The 20,931-nt window shown below is 42.7% G+C and overlaps 1 long non-coding RNA gene across 1 annotated transcript in view; it reads right to left on the bottom strand.

The window, feature by feature from the left end:
- Positions 1-530: 530 nt before the first annotated feature.
- LOC133258950 (uncharacterized) overlaps positions 531-20,931 on the bottom strand; it is a 58,182-nt gene continuing 37,781 nt past the window's right edge. Inside the window, exons 2-3 of the long non-coding RNA XR_009740205.1 lie at positions 7,537-7,675; positions 531-1,160 (exon numbers count right to left, since the gene is read on the bottom strand). This is a non-coding gene — a long non-coding RNA (uncharacterized LOC133258950). The remainder of the gene's footprint in view (positions 1,161-7,536; positions 7,676-20,931) is intronic.

Raw genomic sequence — 20,931 nt, 5'->3', positions numbered from 1 at the left:
CAATGCAGGACGTGCAGGTTCAATTCCTGGTTGGAGAGTTTAGATCCCACATGTCTCTTGGCCAAAAAACCAAAACATAAAACAGAAATGATGCTGTGACAAATTCAATAAAGACTTTAAAAATGGTCTACATCAAGAAATCTTTAAAAAACAAACAGACAGACAAACTCCTGTAGAACTTTTTAAAAATCATCAAGTCTGAGTCGCGTTCCCCAGGTGTGTGTGTGCTCAATCGGGTCTGGCTCTATGCAACCCCATGGGCTGTAGCCCGCCAGGCTCCTCTGTCCACGGGATTTCCCAGGCAAGAATACTGGGGTGGTTGCAATTCCCTTTTCCAGGGGATCTTCCTGACCCAGGGATGGAACCGTAGTCTCCTGCATCTCCTGCATTGGCAGGCGAAATCTTTTCCACTGAGTCATCTGGGAAGCCCTTCATTCCCCAGGATTCTGATTTAAATGGTACAAGGTAAGGCCTGAGGACAAAGAGGGGTTAAAACCTAGTCAAGGCTATTCTTGTATGATACCTGGGTGGCAAACCATTGAATACAATTTTTATTATCAAACAAAAGTAATGATAGTAATTTATCAGGAGAAAGTATCTTTGGGGATTTATTGTAAAATTTGTATAATGAAGAATGTCTTTATATTTTAGCAGTTTTACAGCAAATGCAAGGATAGTCCTTATATGGCCATTTCTTATATTGACCTTTGACCAAAAAATCAAAGACATATCAAAATAGAATTTTGAAGGGCTTTCTATGGGAGGCTTAAGTAGGTAAGTTTCTGATGACAGAACTTGACAGAGGGATTGGAGTTTTTATTTCCTAGAAATGTGAATGGACACATGTGTCTTTGCAAATCTGCTTCAAATACCAACCATTAGAGGGAAGTTCAAGGTAAGGACTAGTAAAGAACCTGTGATAAAAACACTCTGTTTAGCTGAGTGAAGAGATGTGGTTAAGCTTTATGTGCCAGATGATATTATTCATTTGCAAAATCCTACCTGTCAACTTATGTTCTGTTTTACATCAATTACAATTGAGATTTGATTTATCAAAAGAACATTCTTGGGACTTCCCTGGTTGTCCCGTGGTTAAGATTCCATGCTTCCTGGTGGAGGATGGGGGCAGGTAATTGGGTCTCTGGTCAGGGAAGGTGCACCTGGAAAAAAAGAGAGAGAACAGTCTTGACCACTCTGATTTTCGAAATATTTTGATATAGATTTTACAAAAATACAAGTAGCATAGGATTTACTGTGAGATTAGTTTAGTCCTTAGATAACTGTTGGGTTTGAAATTGAAGGCTGATGATGTATCAGTCCATGCTAGGCGTAATTATTTAGTAATTTCCAAGCACTTGCAATAGTGGTTAACACACATAACACAGTAGGTTTCCAGGCCTGTTTTAATCACTTTCTCTTCATTAACTAATTGATCTTCTTGGTAACATGCAGGGGAGATACATTACCCTCCCATTTTAAAGATAAGAACACTGAGGCATAAAGAGGTTAAGTGACTTTCTCAAGGACACCCAATTAGTAAGTGGAAGTTGTAGGCTTTGAATCCAGATATTATGTCTCCAGAGTCTTTGAACCAATTTCCTACATCATATACACAGGACAACGGGAGCCACTGTAGGTGAATACAAGAATAATTATAAAGCATTTGCTGACCTTGGAGAAACATTCAGCACATACAACTATACCTGGAAGAATGGGGAAGGCTTGTGTAGATTGCATATGAAGCAGCCAACCTGAATCGTGTAGACCCAGAAACCAGTCATTTCTGCAGCTCTTTTGTGCGTGAAGTTTCAAGTTTCCCTCTGGTATAATTTCTCAGTCTGAAGAGTTTCCTTTAGCAGTCCTTTTAGTTTTTCTTCATCTGAGAGTGTTTGCCTTCATTCCTGAGGAATATTTTCATGGGTATGAAATTTTGGATTAAGAGTTCTCTCCTTTCACAACTTTTAAGATGTCCTTCTACTATCTTCTGTCCTCCGTTGTCCCTGAGGTGAACTCTGCAGTAATTCCAATCATTGTTCTCTGATAGCTAAGGTGGTTTTCACTAGCTGCTTTTAAAAATGTTTTCCTTTTCCTTTTCTTTTTTGGCTTTCAGCAGTTTGAATTTCAGCATCTGTGCGTGCTTTTCTTTGCATCTATTCTGTTTGTGATTCACTGAGTTTCTTGAATCTGCGACTTCATATATTTCACCAAATTTGGGGACATTATTTTTTTCAAAGATATTTTCTGTATCTATCTCTCCTCTTCCTCTGGACTTCAATGACACAGATATCAAAACTTCAGTTATTATTTTATGGCTTGGGTGCTTTTGTTCATTTTTAAGAAAACATCTTTTATCTCTATTCTTCAGGTTGGATATTTTTCTCCTGAAGTTCATAGACTCTTTACTTGGTCATCCTCTCCATAATCTTTCCTGAACATATTCTTTCATATCTGTGGACATGTGTGCAAGAAACTTCTATAAAGAGACCACTTTTATTATCTATTCCCTCTCTTTTTATTCCTTGGTGGGTCTTTCCATCAGAGTGGAGTTGGAGGTTTGGGTGGAGGAAGTAGGGAGGCCCCAGAGAAGGAACTTCCCAAAGGATGCTCAGCCCCAGTGGCCTTGACCTTAACAGACCAGGGAGAGCCAGCTCTCCATCCCAAGAGGCTTTTCTGCCACCAGACCAGGAGGAAATGTGTAATACATGGTTGGCTGTGGGGAGTAGAGAAAGGAGTAGCTGTCACCTCGTGGAAAATTCACCTCTTTGCTTGTGTTTTCCCTTTTTATTTCCTCAGAGTTTGTTATTCAAGATGGCCCCAGGATAATGGGTATTCTCTTTTGGGGGGATGAAGGTGGGAGAGTAGCAAGCAGAATCCTTTTAAAGGAGCAGAGTCCTTACATGTTTTCTTCTTATGGTGTGTCATCTGTCATCTGTTTCCACTGCAGCTACTCCACCTGAAACTGAGTTGTGACTTAATCCCTGACCTGATGAGGGTGGCAGCAAGGGTCCTGCTTGCAGTTAAAGGAGGGGCATCTGGGGATGGGGGCAGCTGGAATGGGTCACCTCAGAGTGTCAAGATTCCCACCCGGGTGCAATGGTGCCCTCTCATCGTAACTCCATGCCTGCTCATCCTCCCCCTCCCACCCCTCACGGTCCTCCTGCACGGCTGCCTCCCTCCTCTCCCAGAATGACTTTGTAAGTGCTTTCAACTCCTCTCTAGGGCCTTGCAGCTATTTCTACGACTTCTTCCAAATCTGTTTTCCCTTCCTCAGCTTGCCTCCCACTGCCTAATTATGCCCTAGGCATCTCTCCTTCCATCTGTATCTGTATCTTCTCAGATCTCTTCCTTTCCTGCTAGGTTAGTGCATCACAAACATGTCCTTGGAGTATTTTGGGAACAGAATGAGAAGGAAACAGACCACTGCAATCCACACTTGGTCACCATGGTACCCCTACTCCCCTTGGTCACATGTGTTCATTTTCTTTTCCTTTTAACATTTTATGTTGGCTGCTGAGACCAGCAAAAAAAGAACATTTCTCAGTTCAAACTCTTAATCTCTCCCCTCCATGAGTGAGCAGTGAGATTGTATAGGGAGGACAGGAAGGAGAGCTGCAAAATCCTCAAACCATTGGTCCAGGCACTCTCCCATCTCCTGTTTTCTCCTTTGTTCCACTTTAAGACTCTCACCAAAATGATTTCTGCTCCTGGGCTCCTGTGGCTTCCTTTGATGGTCCTCCTTTCCTGGAATCTAAGGGCCAACTTCCAACCGCACTGCTTTTGATCTCCGTTTTCGCCAACCACATCCTCCTTCCAACTCTCACCTGGCCAGTGGCATTGTCTGTGGCTTTCTCTGTCTTGTCTTTCATGTTATGCCCGGCACCTGGCTTCCAGAGAACTGAGTTAGATGCCCTCCTGACCTCAACAGCATTTCCAGGCACCTCCACCTCCCAAATGCTTGCAAGCTAATTGCGATAATTCTCACCCATCCCTGCTTATTTCTTCCAGTAGAGGGACTTCCTACACAACAATGCAAGTTTATTGAGGGATAGCCTCTGTCAGGCAGGCTGACTGTACAGATTTAGCCACAATGAAGCATGTATGTGACCACGCCTGCCCCATACCAAAGCAGTCAGTAAACATTTGCTTAATCTTAATCTGAACAAAATAACTCAGAGTTTGAACAAGAGAGAATTCTTTTTTTTTTTTATTGTAAATCGAAATATAGTTGATTTACAATGTTAGTTTTAAGTATACTGTACAGTAAAGTGATTCAGTTCTGTATATACATTCTTTTTCAGATTTTTTCCATTCTCAATTATTACAAGATACTGAGTATAGTTCCTTGTGCTATACAATAGGTCCTTATTGTTTATCTATTTTATATATTGTAGTGCTATATGTTACATGTAGTGTTATATGTTAGTCTCAGACTCCTAATTTATCCCTCCCCACCTCTTTCTTCTTTGGTAACCGTAAGTTTATTTTTCATGTCTGTGAGTCTATTTCTGCTCCATAAACAACTTCATTTACATCACTTTTTTATAGTCCACATATAAGTGGTATCATGATATTTTTCTTTCTCTGTCTGACTTTATTTAAGTATGACAATCTCTAGTTCTATCCATATTGCCGTAACTGGTAATATTTCATTATTTTTCATGGCTGAGTGGTATTCCATTATATAAATCTATACATATACATTTATGTATAAATATATACATATACACCGATTCAATGAACATGAGCTTGGGCAAACTCCGGGAGATGGTGAGGGACAGGGAAGCCTGGCATGCTGCAGTCCGTGGGATTGCAAAGAGTCAGACATGACTTGGCAATTGAGCAACCACAACAATATATGTGTGTGTGTGTGTGTATATGTCTATATATATATCACATCTTCTTTATCCATTTATCCAATAAACTTATGGTTCCACATCTCTTAGCTATTGTAAATAGTGCTGCTGTATATAAATATTGGGGTGTGTGTAGTTTTTGAATTAGAGTTTTCCTCTTTTCTGGATATATGCCCAGGAGTGGGATTGCTGGTTCCTATGGTAACTCTATTTTTAGTTTCTTAAGGAACCTGTATACTGTTTTCCGTAGTGGCTTCAGAGAGAATTTTGATTTAACTTTTTAAAAATGCAGTCAACAAAGTATTTATTTCATGGCCAATATGATTCAGACATTGGGGGTCTTCTGATATTCATTACAAAGGATATGTCATCAGTTAACAGGTCAAGAGCAGTCACTGAGTGCCCTCTGTGAACTTGGCACTGTGATATCACCATGTTACCTTAAGTGCAGGACTTGAGAAGATTTTGGGAGCAGAGGTATCCTACAGGCTGGTGAGTTTTGGGTGGAAGGTGGGTGACGGTGTTTGCTGTAAGGCTGGGCTAGCAACATAAAGAATCCTGACTGTGGCCTGGAGCTTTTCTAGTCCTCAGCTTGACAGGTCTGGCTGTCTTGCTCGTGTATTTCCCCATGACTGCTCTGTCACAGATTTGCAACTGATTTCTTCACCACACAAATGCGGAACTTCACTCCTAACTCATGTGGGTTCACTAGCTAAGCAAAGCTCTGAGATCTTCAGCAAAGACCACAAGCCTAGAAATTCAGGGACCTGGGTTTCAGCTCTGGTTCTGCAGGTGCACATTCAATCATGTGAAGTTTTCATACATAAACAGGATGCATGGTTGATACGTAAATTTTAGGGAGACCACTGGTTAACCCTTTCCCAAGTTGAAAAGGAAAATAGAAAAATATAGACCCATGTGCTCAGGCCCTTATGTTCCTTTCAGGTTGTTTGAAACCAATCCATCAATGATTGAATCTGGAAAAATTCCCTTATCTTTGAAATTGCCTGGAAATGAGGTTGTACAATGGAATCACCCAAACGTTGGGATGAAGTTTTTTTCTCAAATAAAGAAAGGTAATTGTCATTAAAAAATAATTTTCTGTGAAACAAATGTCTTCCTCAAAAATTTTCCTTGATTTTTGTTTATTATTATGTATTTAGTTTTCATTGGACTGTAATTGATTGACGATGTTACGTTAGTTTCAAGTGTACAGCACAGTGATTCAGCTCTCTATATGTGTACACACACACACACACATATTTTCAGACTCTTTCCCATTTTAAGTTGTTATAAGATATTGAATCTGGTTCCCTGTGCTATACAGTGGGTCATTGTTGTTAATCTATTTTTTATATAGTAGTGTGTATCTGTTTCCTGAATTTTACAATCGCTGACTTTGGGGTGGGGAAATCTCAATCAGTATTTATTCACTCTTAGATCCAATGGAAAATGTATCCTGAACTCCTTTGTATCATTAGGAAGTAGAAGCTCAATCTGTTTAAATTTATCAAAAAGAGTGTAAATACTGCACATCACGAAATTAATAAAATGGAAAAAATGGGCTTCCTCTTTCTCTCAAGTTGCTAAATGGATTCACCACAAGATGGTGCCATGCAAGTGCTACTTGATAAAATGGTTGTTAACGCGTGTACTGTTCCTCTTGCAGGAGGCCCTTGTACTTACCAGCTGTGACATATGGCACATCTGAGAATGCTGTTTACACAGAGGCGAGTGCCTGTCTTGCTGTGTGAGTTTTCAGTGACTAAGGTCTTCCCCTTGTTCTTCATATGAGCTTGACCTTTCAACAAGTTTTCTGGTAACATGCTATTGCCATGGTACCAAGCCCACAGTTTTGCTTACGTGTTTTGAGGAGAAGGTGGCTCAGTTAGGTGGGTCTCTGAAAGCGCTTAATTTTTTCCCTCAGCTCCTTATGGAAAGGAAGGTCATGTTCTGGTTCCTTTCTCTATTGTGCTCTGTTATGGACTTCTGTAAGCACCAAACGCTTGTGTGTGTGTGTGTGTGTGTGTGTGACACAGGCTGCCAGGCTCCTCTGTCCATGGAATTTTCCAGGTAAGAATGTTGCAGTGGGTTGCCATTTCCTCATCCAGGGCATCTTCCCAACCTCAGGATCGAACCTGGGTCTCCTGCACTGCAGGCAGATTCTTTACCATCTGGGCCACCAGGGTGTCCTTAATTTATCAGTAGGAGATATGCAGCAGGTCAAAGAAAGTGTGCAGTGCTGCGGTTCTCATTTCTGAGAACACGAGGATGAGTCTGAACTCCAAGGCCGAATGATGGCCACTTCACAGGTGAAGGCAAACCTGATATCATCTCTGTTGGATGTTCAAACCCTGGATAACTGGATGATTTGGAAATTAAAGGGGTGCAATCTTAACATGGAAAGATAGTCACAGAAAAGAATGTGGCCTTTTTTATGTATGTGGAGAGAATGAAGTGCAGGGCATGTGCCTTTTCTTTTAAATAGTACTGCCCTGTTGCCATGTAGCCAGGTAAATATTTGCAAGGTGCCTACTGCCTCTCTGGATTTGGGGCATGTGCCTACTGGGTGTGAAACAAACTCTATGGGAAATAAGCCTCTCAGCCCTTATCTCCCTCTTGTGGTAGAGTTCACCAAGGATGATACAATCTCCAGAGGGAAGAGAGTCCTCCTGGTTCTTACCTTCTCTCTCAGCTGGCACCAGGGCATCTGGAGGCCAAGACGAGTGGGTCCTTTGCAGGGGCCCTGGAGAGAGGAGGTAGGCCCAGAGATTTATCTTCTCAATACTGGTTCCTGGAGTTGTAGTATTTCCTCAGGGCTCCTGTTCAAAAGGCATTGATGGGTAGACCAGTTAGCTTATATGGTTCTTCAGTCACTCAGTTGTGTCCCAACTTTCCATGACCCCATGAATTGCAGCACGCCAGGCCTCCCTATCCATCACCAACTCCCGGAGTTCACTCAAACTCACATCCATCGAGTCGGTGATGCCATCCAGCCATCTCATCCTCTGTCGTCCCCTTCTCCTCCTGCCCCCAATCCCTCCCTGCATCAGAGTCTTTCCCAATGAGTCAACTCTTCGCATGAGGTGGCCAAAGTGGCATCAATTACTAAGAGACATTAATATATCATGGAAAAGTGGTGAGATAGAAAGTCATATTTTTCAGAATTGTTCTGAGGTAGGATATTCTAAGGGGTAGGAAGAACAAGTTGTTCAATAAGTTGTTTAAGTGAAGTTAATATCCCCAACCTCAGGGACTTCCCTGGTGGTCCAGTGGTTAAGAATTCACCTTTCAATGCAAGTGACGTGGGTTCAAACCCTGGTTGGGGCACTAAGATCCCACATGCTGAGGGACAACTAAGCCCTCAAGACACAACTAAAGATGCTGCATGCTGAAACTAAAACCTGATGCAGCCAAATAAATAAAGAAAATAAATAAATCTTAAAAAAAGATTATCCCACCTGACCCTAGAGGTAATGCTAGAGTAACAACAGCAAGCTACCTAACTGCCTTCCAATGGAGGAACTTGTTTGCTAAGTGGGAGACACAGTTTGGGGTCCGTTTTTAGGGACAAAAGAGAAGAGTCTGAGTTATCAAATACTTTCTCTCTCCCTGCACCCCCCAATCAACAGGCCCTTATAATCATCAAATAAATTTCTAAAGACTGTAGATTTATAGGAGTGCCCAGGTATAAGCCTGTTAAAGCACCAAATATCTTTCCCCTGCCCAGGTGAGAGAGTGTCACTGGGAGGACTCCTCAAAGAGAAATAAGAAGGCATTTAAGGACTTCCCTGGTGGTCCAAGTGGCTCAGACTCCAAGTTCCCAATGCAGGGTGCCTGGGTTTGATCCTTAGTCGGGCTGGCGTATCACTGATGCAATGAACATGAACTTGGGCAAACTCCAGGGGATGGTGAGGGACAGGGAGGCCTGGTGTGCTGCAGTCCATGTGGTCACAAAGAGTCAGACATGACTGGGTGACTGAACAACACTAACACCAAGGAACTAGATCCCATGTGCCACAACTAAGAATTTGCATTGTTGCATCTGATGATTCCAAGTGCCGCAAATATGACCCAGCCAAATAAACTAAATATTAAAAAAACAAGAGATTCATGTCAAAGTGTTATTATCCACGTGCCCACTGGGTCAGGACCTCAGAATTTCACATCTGCCTTGTCTCTCAGACAAACATCTCAAGACAATAATGATAGTTATATATCCCACTTTTCAAGAACTGCCTGGTTTTGAATATTCTGTCCATTCAGTTCAGGTAAGTATATTTTAACTTGACACTCAAGTCTTACGTCCTGACTTTGGCCTCAGAAAATTAGCCATCAATGACAGACTCAAGAACTTTGAGCTCGGTCATCCTTCCTTTCTTGCAGTAGGAAATCCCCTACAGATGGTCAGAGGTGGACCGCTTGGAACAGTGCCTGGCCAGGGGCTGGACATTGCCTGGGTCAACCCCAATGGAACACTATTGTGGATGTATCAGTGAATGAGTCACCGAGGAGGAGGAGGAGACGGATCAAAGGCCAGGCTCAGTGGAGATACTTTTTGTTTTTTTAGAGAGCTTTGAGTTACTCAGGAAGAACCCTCTCAAAGTGTGAATGGACCTATGGAGACAGATATTCAGTCATTTGGTGCTATAATTTCACTGCTTGACAGAAGGCTCTCTGAATTTCCAGCCTAATGGCACACATTCTGGGTTCTATCCCATTTCTTTCCTTTTATTAAATTTCTCTCTCTCTCTTTTTTTGCCCATGTAGTTTCTGAGTGATCTCTTAGGTGGAGACATGGGCAACCACCTTCTGAGTTCACACATGCATGCCCAAGAGTGTCTTTTTGTCCCTTCACATCTGACTGACAATTTGAGTGGGCAGAGAACGCTAAATTCAAAGCCATTTCCCATAAACATTTTGAACACATTGCTTTATCTTCTAGCATAATTATTTTAAGTTTTAAAAATTTAAATAAGATTTTTCTTTCAAGTTGTTTGCTTCAGCCATCAAGCCTTTCCACCCCTATTAACTTCTGCTTCTTAGGCAAAGCATTTCCTCATAACCAGGGTGGGGTCAGAACTCTTGGTCAGGACTCCCTGTGAGAATGCGTCTGTCTCCAGAGGATCAAACACTTAAACACTCAGGGTGAAGAGCTATTAATCTTTAGTGCCAGAGGCTGGAAGTGGGCCTTTTATGGAATTTGTGACTCATCATCCAAGAGCCTAAAAGATTAATTTGCTCTTCTTGGGCCCTGATTGCACAGGCTGAACATCAGCTGAACATCTAAAATCTAGCATCTAGACACTGTTTCAACTAACCTGGAAACCACCTATTTCTGATTGATATCACGATACACAAGATCTGTTTGGTGAATTGTCAACTTTCAGGTCTAACAAACTGTCTGCCTTTTTTGGCCAGAGGGGACTGCAGCATGTGGGATCTTATTTCCCTGACCAAGGTTCAAACCCAAAGCCCCTGAATTGGAAGCACAGAATCTTAACCACTGAATCACCAGGAAAGTCCCCCATCTGCCATTTTGCTGAGTCACAGGGTAAGAGGCAGCTGGGACATTTAGGGACGGGAGTAACTCATGTTCTTAGCAAGAGGTGTTAGCTGGCAACAGTTCCCTCTGTATAACTGATGGATTATGAAATAACCTCAGGGAGAACCTTACCAAAAGTGGGATGGACAGCTTTACGAATCCTGAGCTGCTCCTAAGAGTTATTCTGAGTGGAGAGGGTGTAAATGGGATACAAGAGCCTGCTGGGTGGTTGGAATGCATAGTGCAAGTTCTTTTCAATCACGAGAACTTGTCTGCGGTGCTTAGTGTGCGTGGCGCACAGTGGATGCCAATAAATGCTAAATAAAATGTCTGTGGAGCTCAGCACGCCTGAGCTGCCGAGGTGCCTGATGTCCATGTCTTCATTTGCTGTAGTAAGTCCACAGGAAGCAGGCTGTAGTTTGGATCTTCGTTGTGGCACGTGGGGTCTTTAGCTGTGGCCTGTGAACTCTTACTTGAGACATGTGGGATCTAGGTCACTCCCCAGGGCTGGATCCTGGGCCTCCTGCATTGGGAGCATAGAGTCTTAGCCGCTGGACCACCGGGAAGTCCCTGTACATTGCAATTTGCAACTACTGTGAGCTGTGTATATTGAAATATTAGTAGAAGAGTCCCTATTCTTGACAAACAGTGAGTGGAGCTTGAGCTGGGGACTCAGTTTTGGTCTTAAGCACTCTTGCTTGAAGTGTTTATGGCCCTACCACAAACTTGGTCTTGTGTAGACAGAAGCAACATGCAGGACACCAAGCAGTTAAACAGCAAAGCCCCACTTAATCATCTGGATTAGGGCTTTTGAACACTAGAAAAGAGGCTTCCAGGCAGCACTTGACCTGGAAAACACAGCTTTTTTCGTCCGTCAGAGTCAAAGGAGACCTGCCACGCTTGTGCGCCTGCTCGTGTGGTGGGTGAGGGACGGAATCTGTAAAGGGGGACAATGGAGACACAGTGCCCATCTATTGAGTTGAGAAAGCGAGAAAAGATGGAGCCTTTCAGATAGGATTCAGAGAGGCTGCCCACATAAGCATCACAAAGTGAACTCCAAGAGGAGACAGGCCTGTGGGGCCAGCTGACAGCCAAGGGCAATGAGCGAGGAAGGGACCCAGCAGCCCAGGCCGACTGCCCTCGCCTCTCCTGGTTTCTGAGTCAAAAACTGATCTGATAGAGGATATTTCCTTTTTTGTGAATTTATTTTTATGTACCAAAATACTATTACAGGTGTATAGGAAGATGCAAAAGAAAACAATGCATCCATAATCTTATCATGACTTTTTCAAGTCAGTTTAATACCTTCCAGGCTCCTTGCAGGCACATATAGTTTATTAGAGAGGGATGGTTTATGATGGTCATAGTGCCAATGTGATGTGTGTAATTGGATTATTTTTCCCAACTGAGTGTATCATGTGCATATTTTATCCCAACTTTCATTTCACACTTTTAGCTTCTTGAGGCTAAATGGTATTTTGTCAAGGAAAATAATATCTAACGTGTTATGTTTATTATATGCTAAACTGAGTACCCTGAGCTTTCAGTGTTTATCTTGTTTATTTCCCACAGCTACAGGATGGTGGGTGATATTATTTACCTCTTTTTTTCAGATGAGTTTGGGAGAGAGTTAGCATGGTAACTTGGTAGCACAGCCCATGAGTGGGGTTTGGTTCAGATATGATTCCAGGGCAGTTCTCCTGCTAGTTGGACATTTAAATTGCTTCCTTTTGTTTTATTTTGTTATTAGAACTCACCCTGCAATGAACAACTTTATCCACAGACCATCTGCAATATAATATGGTTGACTCTGAAGGAGAGTCAAAGAATATGGACACTTTGCTGCCTTGCGCCAAAATAACTCTGAAAAACTATCCCACTTTAGAGTATATAAGTCATACACATATTATTTATCCATCTACCTATAAACTTATATCCTTGCCAGCATTAGTTATGTTAATTTAAAATTTTGTTTCACTAATTTGGTAGCAAAATGAAAAGTTAGTGTAGGGACTTCGGGGAGAATGGGTACATGTGTATGTACGGCTGAGTCCCTTCACTGTTCACCTGAAACAGTCATAACATTGTTTGTTAATCGGCTACACCCCAACACAAAACTAAAAGTTTAAAAAAAATCTAGTATTTTTTCTTTTCCATCATGGTTTATTACAGGATATTGAATATAGTTTCCTGTGCTGTACAGTAGGGCCTGAATGTTCCCCTCTTCTGTGTATAATAGCTTGCATCTACTAACCCCAAACTCCCAAGCCATCCCTCCCCATCAGCCCCTCCTCAAAATTTAGTATTTGAACTTCTTTTATTATTTGAACAATTAAACATTACCTCATGTATTTGTCCAATGGCTATAGTTCTTTGAGTCATAGTTTATGTACTTTTCCCATTTATCCATTGGAGACATTTAAAAAAATCAATTAATATGGACTATTCTTATAGTAATAAAGATATAAGCCCTTTGTCAGATTTGGTGGAAATATTTTTCCTGGTCTGTTTGCACTTTGTTTTTTTCACTTTGACATGTTTTCAAAAGTTTGTCTAGTGAGATATAGCCATTTCTAACTATTTAATGTAATATACTGCTTCTAGACAAAGTACCCTCTTTCCAAACTCTTCTCCAGATACTTAAAAAATAATTTATTTTTCTGTAATCTTTCTGTGTAGTTAACACCATTTGGGGTTTACGTTGATTTTTGGTGTGATCAGATGTCTAACATGCTCCAGGGTGTTTTACAAGCAAACAAACAAAGATCCATATCCCACCCCACCTCTCATCCCCTCCCTAGCCCCCCGCCCCAGCTACTCCCCTTTCTCCATCCTGTCCAGTTTAGAATCCATCCCAGCTACAACAACTATACTTCTCTCTCTCTTTCAGCGACCTATGCTCTCATTTCTGTTGACAGAATTCCTAGGGGTAGAATTGGTGGATTATATGGCAGGTGTATGTTTAACCTTAAAAATTGGATTTAGATAACTGCTTAGTTGTTATCCAAAGTGGTTGTGCCATTTTAAACTCTCACTAACACTGCAAGAGAATTCTAATTGCTTTACCTTCTTGCCAACCTTTAATATGGTCAGTCTTTTAAATTTTAATTGTTAATGGGTATAGAGTAGTGTGTCATTCTGGTTTTAATTTCCATTTTCCTCTGACTAATGATTTTGAACACCTTTCTATATGCTTGATAGCAATCTGTAGAGCATCTTTTGTGACATGTCTGTTAAAATTTTTGTCCATTTAAAAACTGGGTTGTCTTTTTATTTTTGTTTTGTAGAAGTACTTTATATATTCTGGACATAAGACCCCTGTCAGATGTATATATTGTGCATTTTTCTCAGCCTATGGCTTGCATTTTCAATTTTATTAAATTGTGTCTTTTGAACAAAATTGTTTTAAATTTTTATTGTTGCCAGTTAATCTTTTCTATCATGGTTTTTGTGTACTAAGAAACTGTTGCCTACTTCAAGGTCATCTATTTATATATCTATATATATATATATATATCCTCCTATGTTTTCTTCTAGGAGTCTTAAAATTTTAGCTTTTACTTCTAAGGTCCAGCTCAAATAAAATGTCTGCATGTGGTGTGAGGCAGGGTCAAGGTATATTCTTTTTCATATGGATACTCAGTAGTTTTAGCAAGATGTGTTGAAATGAATTTCCCCACTGAATTACTTGGGCACCTTTGTTGCAAACCAATAGATTGCATTTTACACACAAACACACACGATTTCTGGACTCCCTATTCTTTTCTGTGGATGTATTTGTTTATCTTTGTATTTGCCCCAATACCACACTGTCTTGTAGCTTTACAGCAGTAAGTCTTGAAGTTGGGTAGTGTAACCCTTTGGAGTCAGTACATTTTTTCCTTTATCTGTTCTTGTCTGGTAACTTTTGTTTGCTCTGAGCGTTTTGGCAGAAAGTTGAGTTTCATATAGGTTATTGGTAGCAGAACTTCTCCTTTCCTCTCTCTCTCTCTTTTTTTTTACATTAATAAGTCAAGTGGGGGACTTCCCTGATGGTGCACTGGTTAAGAATCCATCTTGCAATGCAGGGGACATGAGCTCGATTCCTGATCAGGAAACTAAGATCCCACAAGCCTTGGAGCAGCTAAGCCCGAGTGCCACAACCATGGAGCGTGTGATCCACAACTAGAGAATCTGTGTGCCACAACGGAGGATGCTGCATGATGCAGTGAAGACTCCACGTGCCATGACTACGATGCAGCAAAACAAAAGTCAAAGTGATTTTCAAAAGTTGTAAAATCTGGGTTTTAATCCCATTCCTGCTATTTGTTAGCTCCAAGATCTTGGACAAGTTACATAACTTTTCTGAACCTCAAAACTTTCCTCATTTGATGTGAAGTTTAGAATAGGTGTTTTCCAGCTCTAAGATTAGGAGATTTTATGATTATAAGGTGTTATTGTTCCTCAGACTCAAGCACAGGTGCTGAACTCCAAATTTTTGACTCTTTCACTTCAAAGTCCCGCTGTCTGAGTCCCCCATTTACTTTCAAGCAGTTTTGCCTGGGTGATTTCCCTTGCTAATGCAACCAGACAGCTGCCACTAACCCTCCCAGAAGGACTTCATTTTTGTGGTCCTTTTTATTCCCCTGTCTCAGGAGGAAGGTACCTTTGAACTAGAAAGAGCATCTGTGCAAAGTAGCATGGGTGGAGAATCACACGGCAAAGCCACTTAGTGGCACTAGAAATGCCTCACCAGTGCCAAGTTTTGACTCCATCTGAGACCCACTGAATCAGAAAGGCTGGGGGTGGGGCCCAGCTCTGTGTGCATAACAAGCTCGGCAGGTCCAGGTGATGACAGTGCTCACTCAAGACAGAGAGGCACTGGTGTGGAGTGTGACACATGTGACGGGGCTCAGAGTAGGGGGGAGGACGCCACAGTCAAACCACAGAGGCGGGTGTTCTGCTTTTACGCTGAAAATCGGAATTCCCGTGGTTAGGACTCCAAGCTCCCACTGCAAGGGGCACGAGTTGGATCCCTGGTCTGGGGACAGATCCCAAAGCCCACATGGTGTGTTGCATGGCCAAAAAAACCAAACCAAACGATATTGGAAAGTGGTCACTCAGAGAGTGGAATTTCTTTGGATGGTGTTTGGGCTGTTTTGAAAAGTGGAAGATGGAGGCAAGAACCAAATGGCATAGAAGCGAGACAAGGATTTTCTCCAGATTATTTCACTCCAGACCAAGCAGCAGCTTTGGTTCTCTGAAGGTCAGAGCGCCTCCAGACAGCCGCCTTGCAGTCACACCAGCTTCAGTATGCATAGAGATTTGGTGTTGCGACTTCACTTTCACTTTTCACTTTTATGCATTGGAGAAGGAGAAGGAAATGGCAACCCACTCCAGTGTTCTTTCCTGGAGAATCCCAGGGACAGTGGAGCCTGGTGGGTAGCCGTCAATGGGGTTGCACAGAGTCGGATACGACTGAAGCTATGTAGCAACAGCAGCAGCAGCATTCACATTAGGAGTTCATATTTATCCCCTAGGCTCTCATGGAAACCACTGCCTCAGTGGTGGCCTGAGTGTGGTCACCACACCTCCAGGAGGCTGGTTGAGCAGTCTGGAAGGTTTGGCTGACCTGGTTTGGAGCACACAGCATGTAATGTTGGGAGAACATGAGGCTCAACAAAAAATGGAGGTATTTCTCTAGTCAGAGGAAAATAGAGCCAGCTTCTATCAAGCAATTGCAAACATACGTGGATTTTTAAAAGCTTGTAAATGGTTAAAGTAAAAAGAGTCTTTATATTTTAGATGGTTTGAAACCACAGTAGGTTTGGTAAAACAGGAATTTTAGGAGTGTGGGCTTGTCCAGGAGAGAGAGAACACACTCTCATATGTTTACTGGTTTCCTAGGGATTACTGGGCTTAAAAAGTCTTGTTGAGAAATTTTTTCTACCTAGTGGAGCATTGCTTTCATTGCATTGATCTCTTGCTCATCAGCTCGCTCCTGCCTGCCACGTGAAGCCTGCCTTTTTTTTTGTTACAGCTTCAGGTCTGGGCTCTTTCCTAGACTCAACTTCCTTTCTTAGTTTGGCCCAATCCCACCCTTCTAAGCTCATCCCAGAATTCCTACCAACACCAGCGGTGTCTCCTCCAGGAAGTCTTTCAGCTCACACCACCCTCTTGCTCACCACCATGCCCTTGCTCAGCCTGTTTGCCTTCCTATAGTGCCTTTCTCTTCCCTGAGTCAAACTGTTCATCCTTCTTGATCTGCTGCTGCTGCTGCTGCTAAGTTGCTTCAGTCGTGTCCGACTCTGTGCGACCCCATAGACGGCAGCCCACCAGGCTCCCCCGTCCCTGTGATTCTCCAGGCAAGAACACTGGAGTGGGTTGCCATTTCCTTCTCCAATGCATGAAAGTGAAAAGTGAAAGTGAAGTCTCTCAGTCGTGTCTGACTCTTCGCGACCACATGGACTGCAGCCTACCAGGCTCCTCCATCCATGGAATTTTCCAGGCAAGAGTACTGGAGTGGGGTGCCATCTCCTTCTCCGCCTTCTTGATATAGAACCTCCTAATTCACACTAGACTGTTGTTTCTCCAGCTCCAGTGTTTGTAGGCTCTACTGCTAATTTAGTGGCTAAATAGACACTGCCTTGTGGTTTTTACTGATTGGCCTCTAGCTGGTTCCTTCCATGGAAGGAAGCTTAAAATCAACCTCCTTTGGATTCTCCATGAGAACAAGTTTGGGGCTAGTCGCAGGGAAAATAAACATATTGCATCGCTGTTTGCTAGAGTAGAGATTTGGTGCTTTCGGCATTTATGAACTGAAATGAGCGGTTCTCAGCTGTGTTCCAGGGAACACCAGCTGGCTATGATGTTCGTGGTTCCAGCCACCATATTTATGACTTTTACCATCTTGGATTGCAGTGCTCACCCCCGGGGGCAGCAGCTCCTTCCTGCTACCAGTGTTGTTCCCAGTTAAAGACAACTGTTCAAACAGGACAGGAGAAGGGCGTATTTATTATTCTTGCTCTTTAAATTTCAATGCTTTGTCTATTGAGGGGAGTATGTAAGGAAACATGAGGAATAACTTAATTAAAACGCGCTGAAAGGGGAGGAAAGAAGACCCACAAAGAGGAGGGAGTTAAAGAGAGTTTGACATTCTGAGCGCACTCAGTTTTTCTCTCTTGGCCATTTCCAGTCCGTTTGTTGGGGTCACAGCTGTGGTCCATTACTGTCCTGTGCTTTCAGCTGGTCATTCAGATAACAGTGCCTCTCGTGGACACTGACGACGCTGGAACGCTCTTGCCAGTACAGAAGGGGCAGGGCAGGTGGATGAGACACTTATAGTTAAAAATATGGGTAACCCTTACTCTTTTGCCAGATGCATTCCAGGTTTTTTTGTCCCAAGAATATATATACACAAACATGAAAACTTTTAAGAGTGGTATCACAATTAATGTGATATAAAGTTTTTCACAGTTTATTTATTTTGATCCTGCTGCTGCTGCTAAGTCGTTTCAGTCATGTCCGACTCTGTGCGACCCCATAGACGGCCTCCCACCAGGCTCCCCCGTCCCTGGGATTCTCCAGGCAAGAACACTGGAGTGGGTTGCCATTTCCTTCTCCAATGCATGAAAGTGAAAAGTGAAAGTGAAGTCGCTCAGTCGTGTCCGACTCTTCGCGACCCCATGGACTGCAGCCCACCAGGTTCCTCCATCCATGGGATTTTCCAGGCAAGAGTACTGGAGTGGGGTGCCACTGCCTTCTCTACTTTCACATAATTAATCATCTACATCTTCATTTTTAGCAGCTAATAATAATGCCTTAGTCTGGAGGTACAAAAATGTTTTAACCTTTTTTTTTAATATTTAGGATTGTAAATTTTTTTTATAAATAAAGCTTTAGTGAATATGCTTTACATACAGATGTCTTTGGATACTAGTGTGATGATTTTCTTAGGATAACTCCTCACAAGCCAACTTACTAGGTCAAAGTGTGCATTCTGTTAAGACTTATCCTGCAAACTGCCAAAATGCTCTAAGTGTCCATTCCTAAGGTCCTTGCTAACAGTAAAGAAACTATTCATGTTTTCAATCTGATACATTCTTACTATATCTGACACATTCTTACTTTGATACAAGCTAGTGTTTTTATAGCAGTAATAACTACAGAATAGCCAGGCATTAGTTTGCACTCCCAAGAGAGAAAACTATGATGTGTCTCACCCCCCTGGAGACAGTGTTCAGTTCAGTTCAGTTCAGTTGCTCAGTAGTGTCCAACTCTTTTCGACCCCATGAATTGCAGCACGCCAGGCCTCCCTGTCCATCACCAACTCCCGGAGTTCACTCAAACTCCGATCCATCGAGTCAGTGATGCCATCCAGCCATCTCATCCTCTGTCGTCCCCTACTCCTCCTGCCCCCAATCCCTCCCAGCATCAGAGTCTTTTCCAATGAGTCAACTCTTCGCATGAGGTGGCCAAAGGACTGGAGTTTCAGCTTTAGCATCATTCCTTGCAAAGAAATCCCAGGGCTGATCTTCAGAATGGACTGGTTGGATCTCCTTGCAGTTCAAGGGACTCTCAAGAGTCTTCTCCAACACCACAGTTCAAAAGCATCAATTCTTCAGCGCTCAGCCTTCTTCACAGTCCAACTCACATCCATACATGACCACAGGAAAAACCATAGCCTTGACTAGACAGAACTTTGTTGGCAAAGTAATGTCTCTGCTTTTGAATATGCTATCTAGGTTGGCCATAACTTTCCTTTCAAGGAGTAAGCGTCTTTTAATTTCATGGCATCAGTCACCATCTGCAGTGATTTTGGACCCCAAAAGTATAGAAGGCTGCAAAGCTTTGGGAATCAGTTTCTGACTTGTGCTTCGTGCCCTTAAGACCAGCTTCTTCAAAACAGATGCTCTGGATGTAAGGAAGCCGCCAATCACATTTTACCCACATCCCAGTCTCCCTACTCTGTAGCATTTTGTTTCTACCTGTCCATTCTGCCATCACTTTCTTCACACCCCAAACTCTGCATTTCACATCCTTTCCCTCTACAAACCTACATTCAGGCAAAGATCGGGTATCAATCAGTCCCGCTTAGTATAAATTGAAATCAACAAGCCCGTTCTTCCTAGTTGCTTGCTTTTAAAATTTATCCCTAGTAGTGCAAAAGCAGCATTGTTCTTAATGAAATAAATATATGAACTGAAAGGTTGATTTTTTTTTTAGCAACCTGTACAAAGCAATTCGGAGAAGGCAATGGCACCCCACTCCAGTATTCTTGCCTGGAAAATCCCATGGATGGAGGAGCCTGGTGGGCTACAGTCCATGGGGTTGCTAAGAGTCAGACACGACTGAGCGACTTCACTTTCACTTTTCCCTTTCATGCATTGGAGAAGGAAATGGCAACCCACTCCAGTGTTCTTGCTTGGAGAATCCCAGGGATGGGGGAGCCTGGTGGGTTGCCGTCTACAGGGTCGCACAGAGCCGGACACGACTGAAGCGACTTAGCAGCAGCACAAAGCAATTACATGCAGTCTGTCTAAGTAGAATTAAGATGCACCTGTCTGCCTGGGGAACACAGATCATTGCCCAAGTTAATGCTGGGCAAGGGATAAGAAAGGGCTTCCCAGGGGTGCTAGAGGTAAAGAACATGCCTGCCAATGCAGGAGATATAAGAGGCAGTTTTGATCCCTGGATTGAGAAGATCCCTTGGAGAAGGAAATGGGAACCCACTCCAGTATTCTTGCCTGGAGAATTCCATGGACAGAGGAGTCTGGTGGGCTACAGTCCGTAGGTTTGCAGAGTTGGAGATGACTGAAGCAACTTAACATGCACACATGCAAGAGACAAGAGAGAGAGGGACCATGTGGGAAGGATGAGTGAGTTTCCTTGCCACAGGTTTCAGAGAAGTGACATGACTGCTCTGTGTGTTTCAGACCCATTCCTCAGTCTGTGCTGGTGGTCCCCTGGTAAACTAGCTCTCAGAGGGGCAAAATGAGCCTGATTTGTAGCATTTGCTGATTTCCACAGCAGATTTCAAGCTACTAAACAGTTTAACTGGCTCGTCATTTTCCTGACTATTTAACAATCATCTTCATTATGAAAGTCTCAATGGTTGCTCTTACAATTGGATCTTCTTTTAAAGCTGTATTCAGGGGCCACCCCTGTCTCCTGTGTTTATTATCATGCACACACTGGAGGAATTGCCTCTCAATATTACATACATGTTAGACACCCCATGAAATCATTTTGTGATTGCCGCAGTGGACTGCTAACGCCTGTCTGAGATGTGAGGTTACATCATCTCTTCTGTATTTGATGGTTAATGACACTTGGCTGTGTCTAGATGCTCACTGGGGTTTTAGGGTCACAGTTCTTCGATGAGAAAAATGAGGGTCTTGCTGCTTTAGGAGCAGTAGCTTTTCTTTGAGAAAGAATATATTTCAGGCCCCTTAATTTTCACAGCACTGTGTCAATTCTGGCGCCACATAACTGACAAATAGGGAACTCTTTCTGTCTAGCAATGGAGACAATATGAAAGAAAGTTCTTGTGAG

This window comes from Bos javanicus, chromosome 13 (genome assembly GCF_032452875.1).
Source record: "Bos javanicus breed banteng chromosome 13, ARS-OSU_banteng_1.0, whole genome shotgun sequence".
Lineage (NCBI taxonomy): Eukaryota > Metazoa > Chordata > Mammalia > Artiodactyla > Bovidae > Bos > Bos javanicus.
This window is presented reverse-complemented; position numbering and strand designations above follow the sequence as displayed.